Source organism: Microtus pennsylvanicus, chromosome 15 (assembly GCF_037038515.1).
Source record: "Microtus pennsylvanicus isolate mMicPen1 chromosome 15, mMicPen1.hap1, whole genome shotgun sequence".
NCBI lineage: Eukaryota > Metazoa > Chordata > Mammalia > Rodentia > Cricetidae > Microtus > Microtus pennsylvanicus.
Genome location: NC_134593.1, coordinates 38863544 through 38877194, shown reverse-complemented (window position 1 = coordinate 38877194; position 13651 = coordinate 38863544).

Genomic DNA, 13651 nt, shown 5'->3' with positions numbered 1-13651 from the left:
TGTCAGAGGTCCTGATTGTGCCTAGCCAATGAGAGGAGCCTGAAATGTCAACTGCCAATGCATCAGAATGCCTGAGTGCTGGTAGGGTATGTAAGGTTTTTTTTTTTCTTGCTGTTAAATAAATGAGTCTTCGGAAAGCCTTCTACCTGAATCTCAGGATCTGTGTCCATTGAAGTCATGCCTTTTTCACGCCCTCCCCCAAGGAAGATGTTAGGGACCAGCAATATACCTCTAATCAAGGTAATTATATATATTGTTTACATTTTGAAGTCTTGTCCTCATTTCTTGAAAAGTTGTTTAAAGATTGTGTATTTTTTTATGTAAAGCCTTAGTCGTTAAGCTATATAGGTATTAAAAATTACAGGCCAATAGTCACCCATGTTTGTCATACTTTCAGTTAAACTAGTCAGGTTCTTTAGATGCATAGAGATTATATTCCATATAGATAAGTAATCTTCAGACATTTCAAAGATCTGTAGAATATGGCATTTAAATAACTAACTTAGCATTCTGTTGAATTGGGACATGATTGCTCCTAGCAGCACTGATCTTATTTAGACAGAAGGGGGAGGTGTTGTGGAAACTCCTTCAGCCAGCTTTTTCAGATACCAGCCCACTATGGGCATGTTCTCATGTATTGTAAGTAGAGATGAAAAGTGTGTACAGCCCTTTTTTCTTCTGGATTTGGTATCAGTTCCCACTGTATGCAGAGAAGTGCAAATCTCTAGCCTTACTGTAAATTTATCCCCAAATATATAAACCTTTGTTATGCTCTCTTTTGGGCTGTTGTGGAGCTCTTTGGTACTACTACAGTATATATAGTAGTACATATAGAGAGTAATATATATATATATATATATATATATATATATATATATAGAGAGAGAGAGAGAGAGAGAGAGAGAGAAAGTATAAGAGAGGTTGGAGGAAGAGAGAAGCAAATGTTACTGCAATTTCTCAGATCCATCCCCTGGAGTTATAATTCTCTTCAGTTTGAACTGTGAACCAGAAAGACAAATAATTATGCACACACCCTGTGGTAGTTTGAATGAAATTAGCCCCCATAAGCTCTTAAAGAGTGGCCTTACTTGGTCGTGTGGCTCTGTTGTAGGAAGTGTATCACTATAGGGACAGGCTTTGAGGCCTTCTATTCTCAAGCTGTGCCCAGTGTGGATATAGTTCACTTCCTGTTGCCTGAGAATCAAGATGTAGCTCCTTCTCGACTCTCAGCTCCTTCTCTAGCATCATGTCTGCCTGTAAATCATCATGTCCCACCATGATGATAATTGACTAAACCTGTGAAATTTTAAGTCACCCATTTAAGTGTTTTCCTTTAGAAGAGTTGCCATGGTCATGGTCTCTCTTCATAGCAATAGAAACCCTAAGACACACCCCCATTCAAATACAGTGGTAGCACCAACGTATTTCAAGTGCAATAGATATTGCTATTCGAGTGGATGAGATTTGAATCTGAGAGGGGCACAAAAAGACAGGATTCATGAGGTAGTCATTGATAAAAGCAGTTTTGGAATCAAATTGTTGACTTCCAGCTCAGTTCTGGAATCAACTTTCGTCAGCTTCTATTTCTACTCTCAATCTCCTGGAACTTGACTTAAAACTTCACTTACCACAAGAAATATCTGTCCAGTACACAGCTAAGAAGTCCCAGTCTGATTCTTGCTCATAAATGATCAGAGATGTAGCGGCCTCTTCCTGTATAGTCATCTTGGTCTCACACAGTCCAAGCTTATGGTGTTCTGATGATATAATTCTCTCAGAGAGTGTGTAGATTTCTTAAAAATAATAGTAGGCTCATGCCGTCAGATAAAACCTTTACTCAGAAATCTTTTGAAACAGTTTCTAATTTGTCATGGGAGTGTGATCAGAATATGAATAACTTTATTTTCTTTTTTATGATTCTATTATTTTATTCTTCTCTCATAAATTACATTTTCCCTTTCCTCCACTGTAACTTGAGGGCCTGCTTGTTGGTGTTTCTGTCCTGCCTGGTTCTCACAGTCATTAGGTACCAAAGAAAATCACACAGAGATCTTCATAAGTTATAAATGGATTGGCCCATTAGTTCAGGCTTCTTATTAAATATAACTTATGTTAGCCCATTATTCTAGTATAGGATAGCCACATGGCTCAGTACCTTTTTCAGCAGGGCAGTCACATCTTCCTTCTTCGGTATCTGGAAAGGACTGGGGAGGAATGGGCTTCCTTCCCAGAATTCTCCTGTTCTCTTTGACCCACCTCTACTTCCTGTCTGGCTGTCCTGCCTATATTTCCTGCTTGGCTACTGGCCAATCAGCATTTATTTAAAACATAATTGACAGAATGCAGAATTGTCCCACACTACTCCAATCCTCTCAGTTGCTCCCTTATGTCCCCTTTCCCCCAGAACTACTTTTCCTCCATTTCTCTCCAGAAAAGAGAAGGCCTCCCAGAAATATGCACCAAGCAAGGTCTAACAAGTTGCAATAAAACTAGGCACAAACCTTCACATCAAGGCTAAATAAGGCCACCCAACAGAAGGAAAAGTGTCCCAATCACAGGCAAAAGTGTGTCTCTACCCCCCCACACACACACACTCTCACTATTGGGAGTCCCACAAGAACACCCAGAAAATTGGAAAGCTATCTACCTCAAGACCCAACTATACCACTTCTGGGCATATACCCAAAGGATTCTCCATCCTACCACAAGGACACTTGCTCAACCATGTTCAATAAGGCTTTATTCATAATATTCAGAAACTGAAAACAACCTAGATGTCTCTCATCTGAAGAATAAAGAAAATGTGGTATAGTATACAATTGAGTATTATTCAGCTGTTAAATAACTTTATTTTCAATAAAAAAAGTCTTAATCCATAAAAATGTCTGTAAGTCACACCCTTAAATCTTTATCAGATGTTAATGATATGTCTTCCAGTAGTACCCTGTAATCAAATCATCTTTGCTCTGAACTTGGGTGTTATAACAACAGCTTTTTTCAGTGTGTTAAGTCTGGAGATGGCTAGTAGTTTATTCTTCCTCTTGGGAAGCTTTGGTTCTTCCCGTTTTCTAACATCTGCTGTAAGTTTGGGAAGTTTTCTCCTGTTTCTCTTACGTGTTGAAGGTGTGACTCCCCCCACAAGCCCGTAGTGCTATTGAAAGACAATTAGATTATGAAACTATTAACATTATCAGTAGATAAGTTATAAACCTTATCAGCTTCTCTACTTGAATGGGATGTTAGTGGATGGGGCCTAGTTTGAGGGGTGGGCCACTGGGGGATGACAAACCTTGAAAGGGCATTTCTTTCTCTATCCATTCCTTCTTCTATTCCTCTCTCTCTCTCTCTCTCTCTCTCTCTCTCTCTCTCTCTCTCTCTCTCTCTCTCTCTCTCTCCTAAGATCTTCCAGGCCTCTTCCACACGGCTTGGTTCTCTTCTGACATAGTAGTCTCAGAGAAGTTGTTCTTTATAGTAGTTGACTTCCGGGAACGTTTGTTAAGTGTGAACGAGTCAGGAGGCCAGGAAAGCATTGAGGTTTCTAGTGTACCAGCCTCAAAAGTTACTCAGTATCCAAGCTGGTAGACTTTATTGCTCAGAAGTGAAGCACATGACTAACTAGACTGCAAGAGAGAGACTAAAAAGGGCACAAACATTAAGAAGCATAAGTCATGAGATGGAAATCTTTGGAAACTAGCATAGTAAAACTATTGAAAAGACAGAACACTCTAAAAAGTAGCTAAGGAAAATGTAGCATAGTACCCTGGAAGGTACAATAGGACTGAGGCCAGCTTTTCAAAAACAAAGCAACGACAGTCAGAAGATGAAGGAATGACATCTTTAAATGGCAACAGAAAAACCTCCCAACCAAAAAAATCTATACCTGAAAGAAACAGCTTACAGGGAATGAAAATGTAGAAAGATGCTTTGCAACAACACCAAATTAATTAATTAATTGGTTAGTTAATTAATTGATTGAATTCCTGGAATTCATCCTTAAAAAGATGTTCAAGACCTCTACATAGGAGAGCAATATTTAGCATTGACCAAAACCCATAAATACAATGATATTGAAATTAAGAAGCTAACATGCTTACAAAACTCACTGGATATTCCTATGAAAACGAAGAGTCAAAAATAAGTAGATGGGGGCTAGATATGTAAATATTTAACAGAGTACTTGCCTAGTTTTCACTAGGCCCTGGATTCAATCCCCAGCACTGCAATAAACAACTCATCAAAAAGAACAAAGCTGGTATCTTAGCCCGTCATAGTACTAGTTATTACTGAGTCAGTATAGTAATGTTGCTGTAATATAAAAACTAACTTAAGTAGCAGAATAGAGGCCCCAGGAATACACACACACACACACACACACACACAGAGAGAGAGAGAGAGATATACACACATATACACACAGACTCATACACATGAACACTAAAGTTCAAGTGGACAAAGCTTTGTCTTTTCAATAAATTATAAGAGGTCTGTTAAAGTGTTTTCATGGTGGGGAAAGTATAAGTTGAGCCCCACTGTATATTGAATATTCATATGGCAAAGTCTTAGACCCCAAGTTACTGCATTTGGAAATAAGGCATTGAAGGAAGCAATTAAAGGACTGGGGATATAGCACAATTGGTAGAGTCTTTTTCTAGCATGTACAAAGTCCTGGGTTCAATCCCCAGCACCATATAAACAGGTTAAAAAGGCACATGTCTGCGATTCCAGCTTTCTGGAGTGGAGGGAAGAAGGTAAGAAATTCGGAGTCTCCTTAGCTACATAGAGAGTTCAAGGCCAGCCTGAGCTATGCAAGATCTTGTCTCGAGAAAAAGGGAAAAATGTAAATTAAGAATAAAAGCGGTTTTAAGAGTGGTGCCCTAACCCAGCAAGACTAATTTCCTTCTGCAAAAAGGTTTGCAGCAGAGATGGGGACACACAGAACAAGGGCTCTAAGAAGGAACAGTGGGAAGATGGCCTTCTGCAAACCAAGACCAGGAAACATGGGACAGCAGTCCAGGTAACTTGGTCACAACTGTGGATCCATGGTTTCTTCTGTTTAGGTTCCAAGCCCATGATACTCCAGTAATAGGAACTTGTGTACTGAAAAAAAGAATTGCTTATCAAATGAATACCTAAAATCGTGCAAACATCTCTGATCCCAGATAATGAGTAGAGGCTGGAGCATTTTGGTTAAGAATAGGAGCATCAAACATGATTCTAATGAGGTCTCAGAGGAAAGGGCTCCTTGTGAGAGAAAGAGAGAAAGGTGGCCGGTATTAAAGTGGCAAAAGCTGTGGCTGAACTATTGTCCAGAGTTTTGTAGAAGGTAGAATTTGCTGAGCAATAAAATTGCATAATTATCTGTAAAAACTGAAGTGGAGGTGCTGAAGGTATAATCTGATTTCTCCTTATGCATATAGTAAAATGAAGGAGGAGATAGATACATGAAATAAATTGCTGAGAAAAAACAAACAACCAGGACCTGAGAGTTTTAGAAAATTTATTATCTGTCCATACCACAAAAAAATTAAAATACATGTTTTATAGAAAATGCCCAAGTGTGATGAAAAGTCACTCCAAAAAGAGATTAACCATGTATTTTAGGGACTATTTTGGCAGGAACTAGAAATGGAGATGGGATTACATCAACAGAAGCATTGCCATCCTAGACAGAGATGGAACAAACTGCAGGAAGGCTGCCACAGAATGGATTCAATCCAATGAAGAAATACAGTTATTCAGCTAGAAAAATATCCCTCAAGAAAAAAAATGATGGCCATCCACTGAAGGCAATTTAGGCCCAAAGCACCCATTCCTCAGGGGCAAGGATATAGCCTCCCTGGTTTCACTGGTCAGGCAGCTACCATTCAATGCTTAGAGGTGGAAGACACTCCTTAGAATCTGGTGTGGGGCTGTGACTTGGAATGATAGACATGATAGTGCCATCCCAACAGGCCTGTAAGGCAAAGTGCCAAGCCAAATAGGATTATTCTGTAGCCGTATGGACTTAATGGAATTTTCCAGATGGGTTTAAGATTTGATTGGGATCCAACACTCTGTTTTTTAGGCAATTTCCCACTTTTGAAAAGGAAATGTCCGTCTGCTGTCAATTCTACTGTAATATATTGGAATTACATCGTTGTTCTGATTTCTCAAATACATAGCTAAACTTTGAACATGGGATTGGTGCCCAAATTAGCTGACTTTGGAGAAGGTGAGAAGAATCTGAATATATGCTATGTGTGAAGGACATATGAAAATATCTGTGTCCATTTCTATATATGATCAACCAAATTTATCAACCATATAGCAAAATGGTTATAACTATATAGCCACACAATAGACTAGTGTACAGATAAGCACAACTCTGTCACTACATATAACATCAGTGTATCTCATAAGTATAACTGATAAGGGACATCAGTCATAAAAGAGCATGTAACAGATTTCCTCCATACACAATACAAAACAGGCCAATGTAGTTGGTGAGGTTATCATAGTGAGAGTGAATACCCTTTGGTGGGATGGCGTTTAGAAAGGGCCTGGGGGCGGGGGGGGGGGCTTGGAACACTTGTCAAGTTCTCTTTCTTGAGCTGGCTGCCAATTTCATGGTTTTTTTTTTGTTTGGGTATACTTTTGAAGCCTAATAATCATTATGTGTTCATCTTAAGTGTCCTTATACACTGATGAAATTTCACTTTTTACAGATTTGTTCAATTTTTTATTTTGTATTTACCTACATGTAAGTAAATCACCACATGTGTATCTGGTCACCATGGAGGGCAGAAGCATGTGTCAGATCTTCTGGGACTGGAATTGCAGGCAATTATGAGGGGCCGTATGGATTTTGGGAACCAAGCCTCTGCAAAAGCAGCAAGTACTCTTTATCAATAAACCATCTCTACAGCTGCAAAAATCCATTCCTAAATGATCTTCTTTTAAGACGAGATGTTTTCAGAAAAATTCAATATAGGAAATTGCTAGCCAGAAAACCTAGAGTAAAAGAATTCAGTAATGCAACTTCTTAGGGCATTATATGAAAATGTAGAAAAACATTGCAAGTGACAGAAAACAAATAAGGGGACCAAATTAAATAAATATAGATTCAATAAAAATAGTAAGAATACGCGTCATTAATTTAGAACATATGTACAATTAAAATAACAAGACATGAACAAGGACAACACCAGCAGACATGCTGTCATGACAAGGAAAACGCTCATATAGCCCCAACCCTAGACAAAGAACTACAGAAACTAAGGAATTTTGGGAGTGGGAGAAGACGGTGTTCTTCATATAACAGCCCCCAATTGGTTATACAATACCAAGTGGTCAGTCCTAAGGTCCTATACATACAAACTATATAGACTGAGCAGACTGTGTGTGTGTGTGTGTGTGTGTGTGTGTGTATACACAATTAAAGTGAAAGAGACCATGAATTTGAGAGAAAATGGAGGTAGAAGTAAGATGAGAAGAGTTGGATGGAGAAAGGAAAAGAGATAAAATATGTAATTAATTTTTAAATGATTGACAAAAACACAAAGGTATGTAAGTAGTTTATTCAAACTCTTCTATGTTTTCACATGTTCCAGAAAGCAGTAAAAAGTTTTAGCATATATGCAGATTCTCATATGTCTAGTACATACAGCTGTCTCTAAGCTAACATTTAAAAAGAATAATGAAAGTAAAATAATCTACAACCAAAGGCAAATAAAAGAGAAAATGAAGTAACAATAAATAAAAAATGTGACTAGTCAAAGAAATAAAATATTAGCATATTAAATAACAATTACATAAACACAAATGAATATCATTAAGCTAATATTTTAATGGATTTTAAAACTAATTTATGCATACTAAAAAAGTGTACTAATGTCTGTGTATATACATATACAGCCAGTCTTAAGTTCCAGGACAGCCATTATACAGTGAGACCCTGTCTCAAAAAAAAAAAAAAGCATATACTTTAAAGTATATAAATATGTACTTTATGCTTTAGCATAAAGTATAATACATTTACTAAAAATATATAAGTATATATATATATACACACACAAAGTATACTACTATACATGCATATATGAAGATTTTAGTAAGTAAGCTTTGCTGGAACATGCCTATGTGAATACATTTCATACTAGTGAGCTGTCCACTTAAAAATGGTTAAGAAAAAAACATGCGTTCGGCAAGCTTGATGACCTGAATTTGAACCCAAAACCAGCAGTTGAAGGAGAGAGCCTATTCCAAAAGTTGTTCTCTGACCTACACACACACTATCCTGGCACATACATGTTATACACATACATACACACAGACACACACACACATTTTTAACAATAACAGCATAACCATAACAACAACAATAATAATTTTTAACACAAATGTTCATGCTATGCGTTTTTATAATTAATTATTTAAAGTTTCAAATAAGCATTAGAAGATATAACTAGCCAGGTGGTGGTGGCGCATGCTTTAATCCCAGCACATGGGAGGCATTGGCAGGCAGATTTCTGTGAGTTCGAGGCCAGCCTGGTCTACAAGAGTTAGTTCCAGGACAGGCTCCAAAGATACATACTAACTCTGTCCTAAAAAAAAAAAAAATGATACAACTAGAGACATTATGTTAAAAGAGCCAATCTCCTAGAGAGATAAAACTGTCAGAAAAATAAAAAAAATACTGAGCCTGAATATACATAACACAGTCTCTAAATACATAAGACCAAAGCCGAATGCACAAACAAGAGAGATGGGTAAGACACTCCCTAGTATCAGCCAAATGAGAATTCCCTACGTCTCATTAGTTCACATATGCTGCTCTGAGGACTGAGGGCCAGGTGTTTGCGAGGACAATTCATTCCAGGTATACAAGTCCATGACATGTTAACTTGGCATACAGATACAGCCTAGTATATAGAGAAGAATGAATGGCCTCCATGCTGATCAGCTAATCCCCTGAAGGTAGAAATGGAAAGATTAAAGTGAGCCATCCAGTGTGTCAGAGGGATCAGAGACATGTGCACATGCTTGTTCGGGTGTCTGTTTTCTTCTTTCCACTTAACAATGGCATAGAGTTGGGGCATGTCCAAAGACACTTCTCTGTACTTTGGGCATGCCTTAACTCTATCCCATTTTGAGTATGAAGAAAAGAGGAAACAAAAGCATGAGAAATAAAGTCATGGTATAACCTTTCAAATCCCAAACCACCAAAACTCTGCCCCATCGTCGAGAGTGAAAATCCATCTCTTTACGACCTGCTGTGGACTGTCATTTTATGGGTACTCACCAAGCAGAGAGCAGATGGTTACAGAAAAGATGCTGTTTGCCGCACAGCTGGGCTGCCATCTGTCCCCAGGCTGGGATGTCTCCTTCCCTTCTGGGAAGAACAGGTGCTTAACAAGGAGGAAATCTCCAAAAAGAGGCTCTGCAAGGCCAAAGACACGTTTTAGGGCTGGTAGAACATGCCTTTTATGACCTTTCTCTCACAAAAAAAAAAAAATCCAAGAAAATAAACTTACTAACTCTCAGACTATAAAGCATTTTTTAAATAAACTCCTGTCTTCATTTACTCCGTTCCAGATAAAATAGTTATTTGAAAAGATTTCATGCCATGGAGCTTGAATCTTTCCATTTTCTGTCTTTCTTCAGGTAAATGGAGTCTATAACTCTGACTTTTGTAGTCAACAACTTTGAAGCATTTTACACGTACTGACATGTAGACCAATCACTACCCAATTTTACCTCTCTGAAGGAATGTGGATGATTAGTTGTGTGGACTGTTAGGAATAGAATGATAGGCTTTTCAGGAGGAAGATGTTCATATCAATGGCAGAAATGCCATACTTAGATCTAACACGCAGCCCAGATTATTTTAGGTATCTGGACAAATGGTGGAAACTGGGGTTCCATACTTGGACTTGGTTGTTTGTTTAACTGGCCACTGTGCTAACACATTTCACAGGGCAAATCACACACAAAAAAAATCAAAACTGTGCCTTTGACTTTGTCCATCTTCTTACCTAGTTATAACACTGGAGAAGCATTAATGAGTAGGGACTATTAGCAAAATGTAAAAGGTGAAGAATAAGAAATGGGAAGACAGAGACAGAAAGAATAGTCTGACAATCTACAATAGCTTAGAATTAATTAACATAAGTTACATATGTAATGATCTATATAAAACTAGAACACTAAGATCTAAGCATACACACACACACACACACACACACACACACACACACATACATACACACACACACCAGGGCACAGTATCATTGAAGACATTACAGAGTTATTTAGGTGTATATTTGTTGCCTTAACATTAGTTATTGTGGGGGCTGAAGAGATGGCTCAGAGGTTAAGAGCATTGCCTGCTCTTCCAAAGGTCCTGAGTTCAATTCCCAGCAACCACATGGTGGCTCACAACCATCTGTAATGGGGTCTGGTGCCCTCTTCTGGTCTGCTGGCATACACACAGACAGAATATTGTATACATAAATAAATAGATAGATAGATAGATAGATAGATAGATAGATAAATAAATAAATAAATAAATATTTTAAAAAAACATTAGTTATTGTGCACTGAGCATTTTTCAAAACAAATTTTCATCTAGTCTTGACTTCAGCGGATGTTTTCCCCTTTAGCAAACATAATAAAAACAAGTCAAACAGCACCACCATAATCAGGAGGAGAAAGACAAAAGAAAGTCAACCATTTTAGACATTATATATTTTAAAATGTAGTCTTATTTTGGAAAGTTAGTGGCTTAAAGATTACAATAAAGAGTAGGTTGCAAATGAGCAAAGTTGCGTCAAAGAATCAATGAATTAAAAGTATAACCTCTGGCCAGACTTCTATTTTCTAGTGTTTTATGTAAAACTCAAAATTGAATTTGCCAGCAGTCATGGGAAATTAAATTCCCTTGAAAAAGTTGCAAGAACCCACATTTTTCTACAGAAGACAAAAAAAAAATAAACATTAAGAGAAATCGCACAATATCTGTCTTTTTTAAATCAGAATTTCAACAGGCCCCTAAACAATAGCGTGCCTCAAAGGAAGGGACACTGAAAGAGTGAGAGGTGTCCCCCTGATCAGGACCTACCTGTCTATCAGAAGCCACTGTGATGGATGAAGGATGCTCAACCAGAAACAGGTTCCACAGTCACAGGTCCCAGTAGGTGAGCATCCCTTCCAGCTGTTTACTCGCCCCTGGCAATCTAAACAAAGAAACTTCTAAATGGAAATTTAAGTGCTCGGATTTATCAACCTCTAGTCCTAATCAGGTGAAGAACTAACAAGCTGAAGGAAAGAAAACCATGCAGGTGAGACTGGGTGCTGAGCCCAAAGGTGCACCCTGCACTGAAGCACTACCTCCCTCCGGGTCTATGACGTGTAGTAGTAAATTTACTGCAGTTTTCTCATGAGCAGAGGAAACATAATAGTGGCACCTGCCACTTGGTATGGCTGTATACATGCAATCCATACTACATTAGCTATTACTCTACCGCATGTCTGGTATAGATGTTTAATTAAGAAAGGACAGCCCATGCTCTGGTTGGTCCAGTGCAGGGGTCAGAGTAAAATATGGACTGGGAAATGACCAGAAATCTGTAAGATGCCTCAGGGACATGTAGTTATTATCTGTGTCAATTACTATATATATATATATATATATATATGGTATATATATATATGTGTGTGTGTGTGTGTGTGTGTGTGTGTGTGTGTGTGTGTGTGTGTGTGTGTGTATTATATATATAAAACTCGGGTCCCTGATTGTCCACCAGAAGAAATGGCGCCTTCTCTGAGAAACAGAATCAAAACAACCAATCAAACAAACCCCCTGGTGTTGATGCATAAAATGAAAATCACAATTCGTTGATGGTAAAAACACATGCACACCAGTCCACTCCCTGGGGAAAAGCCTGTGTGGGAAATAAAATGATAGAGAAAAGGGGGGAAAAGTGTTTGGGGACATACACTCTGGAGAGCAGATAACCAGCTCACTCCAGAGACCTGTCTCTCTGAGTTTCCTGGGGCATATTCTGGCCTTGGGGCCCTCTGGGAGGTGGTCCTAGCTCTTGAAATGAGAGCTTGAACTGTCTGCCTACATTGACTGTTCTATCTCTACTGTAGAGGATGTAGACCAGTAAGACTGGTGCAGAAAATACAACCGTGAAGAATGGGGAAATTGTCCACCAAATATTTGTAAATGTCTGTATATCTACTGGGTCTTAAGTAGGCAGGTGTGACTACATTTGGAAGTACCTAAAATCCAAAAATGGAGGGCACGTGTGTGAAGGATTTTTGCTTGATTTGAAGTAGGAAGATGCACTTCTAACCTGGATATTGAGGCAGGAAGGCACACCTTTAATCTGGACCACAGCTTCTGATGAAAGTCTATAGAAGAAAGTGGAAGAAGAAAGCTTTTGCTCTTTTGCCTGCTAGCCCTTGCCTTGCTAACAAGTTCACTCCTTCACTGGCATTGGAGCCTACCTCTTTGGGATTCCAGCACACAATGAACTCGTGGACTGAGCAACTGTTGGACTCTTGGACTTCCCATCCACAGCCATTGTCAGATTATCTGGATCACAGCCTGTAAACCATCCTAATAAATCCCCTTTCTACATGCATAGAGAGATCCATTCTATACGTTTTGTTACTTCAGAGAAACCTGACTAGTGCAGATGGGAATTGCTACAGATTTCCTGGCCTGACAATAGAGTCCTTCCCAGAAGACATCCCTATTATTTCCATACACTTCCCTATCCATCCTGTCTCCAGCCGCAAACCTGGGTGTGCAGTAGATCCCTTTTGCTAGTGATTTCATGTTTCCTAAAGGGGCTGCCACAAATTTATCATAGGAGTATCTGAGATGATTTGGGTGATCTATGGGGATATTTAAATAGCATATAAACACATGACAATGCAAGTAAGGATGAGATGACATGTTTTGTGAGATTATTTATGATTTTGAGCAAAAACCTAATATTTATTAGTACTGAATACTTATCTTTCCACACAAACACCTTCATATGTCTGTAAAAATCCCTGCTGACTTGAAAAATAAACACAGAGAGTGCAACCAACTGTAACTATAAGAAAAACACTGTGAAATATGTTTTTCTCAGGACTGTTACTGTGTTTTAAGCCCAGCACTCCAGAAACTGAGGGCAGATGATATCTAAGGCTATCCTGGACCACATTGCAAGTTCCAGGTCAGCCAAGACTATAGAGAAAGACCTCATCCCCCCCAAATACTTTGTGTCCCTCAGGATTTCAATTCATTATTACTCATCCATTTGAAAAGTTAGTTCTAAGAATGAAAATAGATTAGCTATCCTACATTTTCCTATTTACCTGAATGACTCCAGATAAGTACATCAGAGACACCTGTGGATCAGTGTTTACTGCAGTGCCCTGCCCAGGATTTAAGTTAGGCAAACAACCCAGAGGTTCAACAACAGGGGAATGAATAAGTAAAATTCAGTGTATATACTCAATGAGAATGTTTTCAGCCATAAGAAGAATGAATGATGAGCATATGAATAAAAGTAGAAGGAAAATTGTCTATGGGAACAAAGGGAATTATCAGGAGAAGGAAGAAGCAAAAAAGGAAGGACATAGGAAAGGGACAGAGGCAAATATGCTTAAC